The sequence below is a fragment of the Pinus tabuliformis genome, chromosome 2_2 (genome assembly GCF_031772625.1).
Source record: "Pinus tabuliformis cultivar Carrire ecotype Pingquan chromosome 2_2, CPIR1, whole genome shotgun sequence".
Classification (NCBI taxonomy): domain Eukaryota; kingdom Viridiplantae; phylum Streptophyta; class Pinopsida; order Pinales; family Pinaceae; genus Pinus; species Pinus tabuliformis.
In genome coordinates, this window is record NC_142300.1 from 318,291,454 (window position 1) to 318,297,906 (window position 6,453).

The 6,453-nt window shown below is 28.2% G+C and overlaps 1 pseudogene; it reads left to right on the plus strand.

Annotated features, from left to right (window-relative positions):
- Positions 1-4,316: 4,316 nt before the first annotated feature.
- On the plus strand, positions 4,317-5,027 carry LOC149192565 (LOB domain-containing protein 1 pseudogene; annotated as a pseudogene).
- The last annotated feature ends 1,426 nt before the right edge of the window (positions 5,028-6,453 follow it).

Genomic DNA, 6,453 nt, shown 5'->3' on the forward strand with positions numbered 1-6,453 from the left:
TCCAAGAAGCCAAGACAACCCTAAAAAATAGTAGCTAGAAAGCTTTAGCAAAGACTCAATTAAAGTCTCTCTCTTCCACATAATGTGTGGACTTCTCCACGAATGTGCATCACAAAAACTTCATTCTAAATATGTTCACATGTGGGAGCAATAATTTCTTATTATTATGTCTTCATCCCTCATCTCCTTGTTTTCTTACCTTTAAGGGAGTATAAGATACTTGATATGATGATACAAAAATAGCATCATGGGAGAGATCATGTCCCCATCTATATATATATATGTGCCTCTTTAGGGCTGAGCTGACTTGAAACAGAAGAGGGCCAACTTAACTTGATACAAAGGAGGTCTGACTTAGTCTTCTTATAGAGCTATAAACCAAAATTTAAAATTCAAAATTTCCTTTTAAAAGAGTTATAAAGAACATATCTTCTATTTTTCTTTTATCAAATACATAAATAATAAAATTTTCTTTTGAACATAAAAATACTTACATATAAATATGTCAATAATGAAAATATACATTATAAAAAAAAACCATTATTACAAAATTCAACGCTATTTAATATAAATATGATTTTTTCCTAAATTGCATTAGAATTAAAACCAATACCTTTTCCCTTTTGAATCTAAAACTATTTATTAAATTTTATTTGTTTTAATTTCAAACAAAATACAAAATATCATGGCCTTCTCTTTGAATTAAAGGTTGCACATAGGTATATTTTTTCGTAATATGTAAGTAAAGCAAGGGGACTTTCTTTCCTCTACTCTATGAAACAAAACTAAAAATCGAAGCACGGTTTGCAAAACTCATCATGATTGTTCGGTTAATCATATTTTAAATAATATTTTAATTTAATTTAATACATAAAATCAAATATTAAAATAGGTAATAATTTCCCACTCATATATATATATATATATATATATATATATCAAAATTCCGCATTTAACACAATATTGTACCTCATTGACCACAGTTGATTATTTCATTTCTTTTTTAAAAAACCTTTGTACTTTTGTTTACAAATCATTGTAATCTTAAATGTAATTTCTATATTATTATTTTTTAACTACAAAATATTATCTTCTTTAATCACGTTGTTAAAAACAAACATGTCTATATTAACCACACCAATTATAACAAACATGTTTATATTAACCACAACAAAATAAATATGTGTATTAATATTATATAGAGAATGTTAATACATATCATTATTGGTTAATGGTCAGACATTTTTCATTCACCAATTAAATATCTAAATCGTCATTTTTCAACCGTGTAAATATTTTTTATAATTTAATACTTAGTAATTAGATAATGAAAATTTCAAAAAAAAGTCATTATATAAATTAAATGACTAGTAAATCTAATAGAAATTAAATCATCATCAAAACACTTATGTTATAATATATTTCATGTTACTTAAGTTAAGAAAATAATAAAAGAAATTATCTAAATTATAGTTTTATTTTAAACTGTTATTATGATTAGTCCATGAGGTCTTTGATTGATGGTGATTAGGTTTTTTTGTTAGGTCACTCTTTGATGTGAGTGATTCAATTCCCTGGTCAAAGTGATATATTGGACATGATGAAGATGTAGTACCTCCCAAGCTTACAAAAAAACAAATAGTTATTATTATTATTATTATTATTATTATCTAAGTTGAACATATATACATTTAAAAAAAAACATAGAACAAAAAATCATAACTCACTTCATATCATACTTGTTCATATGATTTTTTTATTAATATATTTAATGGAAATGGAAAAAAATGGTATAATTATGCCAATAAATGTGCCTATTTTGAAATAGAGCTTCCAAAATTTTAATTTAATTATTAATAATTACTAGCACAACCACATTAATAAATGTTGTTTGATAAAAAGCAATAGGCCCATGTCAATCACATATATCAATTATATTAAAAATTAATGTTATATATTCATAATAATTAATATTATATTATTACTATTATATTAATAATAATATATAATTTAAAATATTTTTGATAATAATAACAATAAATAAATATAATAACAACAATTTTATTTGCATGCACAAAATTAAAGATTAAGATTTATTTTCAAAATAATTATGTTTTCTTCACAATTTTAATTAAATTGTTTAATTAAGGAAATTATAATATAAAAAATTGTTATATGAAATAAATTATGATTTTTTTGGCATGTGATATTGATAAGTCATGATATTGGCCCATTGTATTATAGCAAAGTTTATTTATAGATTAGGATTGTTTATGAAAAAATGGGAGTAAATCTCCATACATAAGAATCTTGTTCCATGTTTTTCAAATGTATATATATTTAACTTATATTAATTTTTTTTATAATAATAATAATAATAATTTGAAATAAAGTTATAACTTAATTAGTTATATGGTTTTTTTTTAATTTTACCAACCTGAGTTCTATAATGAACTACTTTGAGAATTGATGCCTATTATAGAATAATGCTTATAAGAATTTGTCAGCCACATAATCTATATGACATGTAAATCTCAACATTTAATTTATGTATATTAAAATGCATACTCTAAAATAATATATGAATGTTAAATCCCTATCATCTACTTAATAATTATTAATAATTAAATTAAAATTTAAAAAATATAAATCCAAAACAAGCGAGATTTAATTTTTAAATTTATCCTTACCATACAATCTTATAATTTCCATTAAAAAACACTAACTATTTTTATAATATATATATATATATCAAATTTCATCATTTAACTTAATCTATAATATAATCCATTACACTTCATTTTCATTTACAATAGTGTAATATTTAAAAATAAATAAAAATATCTTCAATGTAATTTGATTATGTGTGATTTTGTTATTATTTACTTTTTAATGACAATGTTTAATTTTATGCAATGATATACTTATAATTATGCAAGTTTCTATTTCTTACAATAAAATTAGTTTGTTTGTATCAATACTGTATAGCATTTAGGTCCATAATAATCACTATTTGTTTAGCATTTAAGTCAATAAGAATCACTATTTATTTATTATATAGGTATTTCTTATGGCTAATTAAACAGTTAAATTATTCATAAATTTTTATGATTAATTAAACAATTAAATTATTAATAAATTCTTATGGTTAATTAAATAACTAAATTATTATTTATTAACACTAAAGATAGCTTTTACTAAAGAACTATACATTTCCCATTCACCAATTATATAAATATTTAACATTTTTAATTTAATAATTAATAATCAAATAGGTGAATTATTAAGTTAGAATTTTTTTAAAAATAACATAACTGTTGGATATATCTTTAGCATGTCATCTTGCACTTTTCTTCTTATTCTATTTTTTTTAAGTTTATGTTTATTTTAATTATAAATTATATTTATAATAATTTTTTTTTTTTTTTTAATTTTAAATTTATTTTAATTATAAATTTATATTTATAATAAATTTACAATAAGATTATTTTTTAATTTTTCTTTAAATTCATTGAATTGATGGCCAATTGCAAATGTCACCCATGTAAAAAAGATACAAAACAATATGAGTGCAAGTGTTATCACTAACCCCAGCTTCTGAAATTTTGATATTTAAAATAGAATTACAAGTAAGACCATTCAACAAAATTGAAAGAAAAGAAAACATAATAGTTAGAAAGAGCTTTTCCTCTCGGCTACAATGCAACCAATGATAAGAAACCAATCACACCGTTGCAGCGAGATCTCTTGATATCCCACGACTCCTTGCTGGTTAAATAAACTCTCACAAGAAGAGTTTGAGCGGAGAAAGGCTTCCATGACCATAAATGGCGCACAATTTTTTTCCTGCGAGCCTGGTCTCCACTGCACAATAAGGATGTGATCGCTGTGGTCCCACTAGACGATGCTACGGAAAGATCCCATCATTCCAAAGGGTTCGCGGGGGGCCATAAAGGGTCAAAAGGTTTGGTGAACACACCAGCCCCCCGAAATCATCGATTGGCGCCTGTGTCATTCTAAAGGGTTCGCGGGGGGCCATAAAGGGTCAAAAGGTTTGGTGAACACACCAGCCCCCCGAAATCATCGATTGGCGCCTGTGTCATTCTGTCTAAATAAAGCTGGAAAACTTTAGGAAACAACGGTCATTTTAATCTAGTCGTTTTGGGTGGCATCACATTCGGTCAGAGAGTACGGAAGCCCCTGGTTTCCACGGATCCGAAGGCGCGTGCATATTTATAATTAGTTATAGGTCTTGCCTCGCATGTTAAGATCTCGCATATTCATAGTATTGGCATCTCATTAATGCATATTTAACGATGCAGATGAGCGAGGCCAATCCGAGAACAAAAGTTGCGACACCCTGTGCAGCTTGCAGGACGCTGAGAAGGCGGTGTGGAGACAAATGTGTGCTGGCTCCTTACTTCCCACCAAACGACCCTCAGAAGTTTGCAACTGTGCACAGAATATTTGGAGCGAGCAACATCATCAGGAATCTTCAGGTTTTGTGATTTTGTGCAACCTTAATCATGACAATGATGTTCAGCCGATAATCTAATTGATGATAATGATGTTGAGCTGGTAATCTGATTGATGATAATGAAGATTATTGATGCACTACTATCAATTTTTATTTATATTAACCGGAAATTATTTCAGTTCAAATGCGTTAATTTTGTGAGAAAATTATAAATATTTATAGGGCATGGTTGCTGATATTGCTAATATTACTATCACTCTGTTTATTTCAGGATGTTGATAGCGAGCATAGAGATGACGCAGTGATTAGTATGGTGTATGAGGCGAGGGCAAGGCTGCGGGATCCCGTCTATGGTTCTGCAGGCGTAATTTGCCAGCTGCAGCAGCAGGTATCTGATCTGCAAGCTCAGTTGGCCACTGCTCAGGCACAGATTCTCAATGTGAATTGCCAGCGCACAAATTTCGCGGCGTTTCTCACACCCAATAATTCCAGTTTTGGCAAAGCAGGAGTACCAGCTGATTATCATTATGATGAGCCTCCCCCTCTATGAAGAGTGTAGCATCCCAAGTAACTGATAGAGAGAACGATATTAATACCTTGTTGCAGGAAATGTCTACTTGGAGACGTTATGGGAAATGATATTTCCATACTTGATCGGAGCCACCACGAGGACTGTCAAGGTCCATTGCTGGCTACTGCATCATGGCCCGGGCAGAGCTATCTAGTGAACCATGGCCGCTGCACTGGAAAGTATTTAGTCATTGTAGGGTTATCATAACAATCATATATTGATAATGGAACTAGATGCAGGTGAGTTTTATGTACTGTTGGGAAATTCTGATTGAAATAGTGAAAATACATGGGTGAAGTAGAAAGTAAAATTAGAAGACTCTATGGTCGATCGAAAACTCGGGCAAATTTTGATTTCACGGGTTGCTGGATAGAAAATGTTGCGTGCCAACCTTATTTTTCTCACTTTCCCATGTTTGTAATCGTATGCTAGTGTCATAATTCGTAGAGGCTGGACTAAGGGAACAAAGATTTTGCAATTGGATTTTTTTAAGAAGTAATATTATGAAGATATTAATAGTTGAATTTAATATTTTATTAGTTGATAATAAATTATTTTTTATGTAAATGTTGGAATATGCAATTTTTTTTGCGTGAGTTGTGATTATTTTTATTTGGAGGAGTCTTTGTTCCTAATAATGTTTCTATGTTTGTGTGTAGTTGAGATATTCTCTCAACCAACAAATTGTGTGTCTAAGATAGTTTTTCTATGTTGAGACAATACTCCTCTATATTTGATTAATGCATAAGAAGATAGTTTATTGGTTTTTAATAGTAGATAAAGATGAAGTAATTTGTTTTTTTTGAAGTGAATCAATGCCTTTTAATTTATGAAGAATTTATTTTTATTTTATTTAGGAATGCCTTATTTTTCTTTAATTGACACTTTTTATATTATTTATTTATTAGTTTTTTCTTTTAAGAGAGTTTATAGCTTTGGCTGAGTTGTCCAAGCTTTTGATGAGTAAAGATTTTGTAATTTTAAGTAGATTTTGTAATTTTAAGTAAAGGTTGATTATTTTTATTTGTTTGGTAAATTAAATATATATTTTTAATTTTTGAAAATTTTATTTTTAATTTTCTATTAACTAAGTAAATATTGATGTGACATAATTTTCTTAATGGAGCATGATTTAATTTAGGTATTCGTCACACATTAGAAAATAATTTTAAAACAAAGAAAAATGAATTATGTGATTGCTTGTTGTAGAGGTTCTCATAGCTATCATGATTCTCATGATTGATTTGTAATGACCACTGCAATCTATGCTAATACTTTAACAACAAGAATCAACAACAGAGGTTTCACAACACAAATTGACAAGTGGCGGGGCATGAGGTCCCTTAGGTAATCGACAAGGGAGGATAGCGAGGGCATCTGCAATTGCGGTTCCAAGGTCTTACAT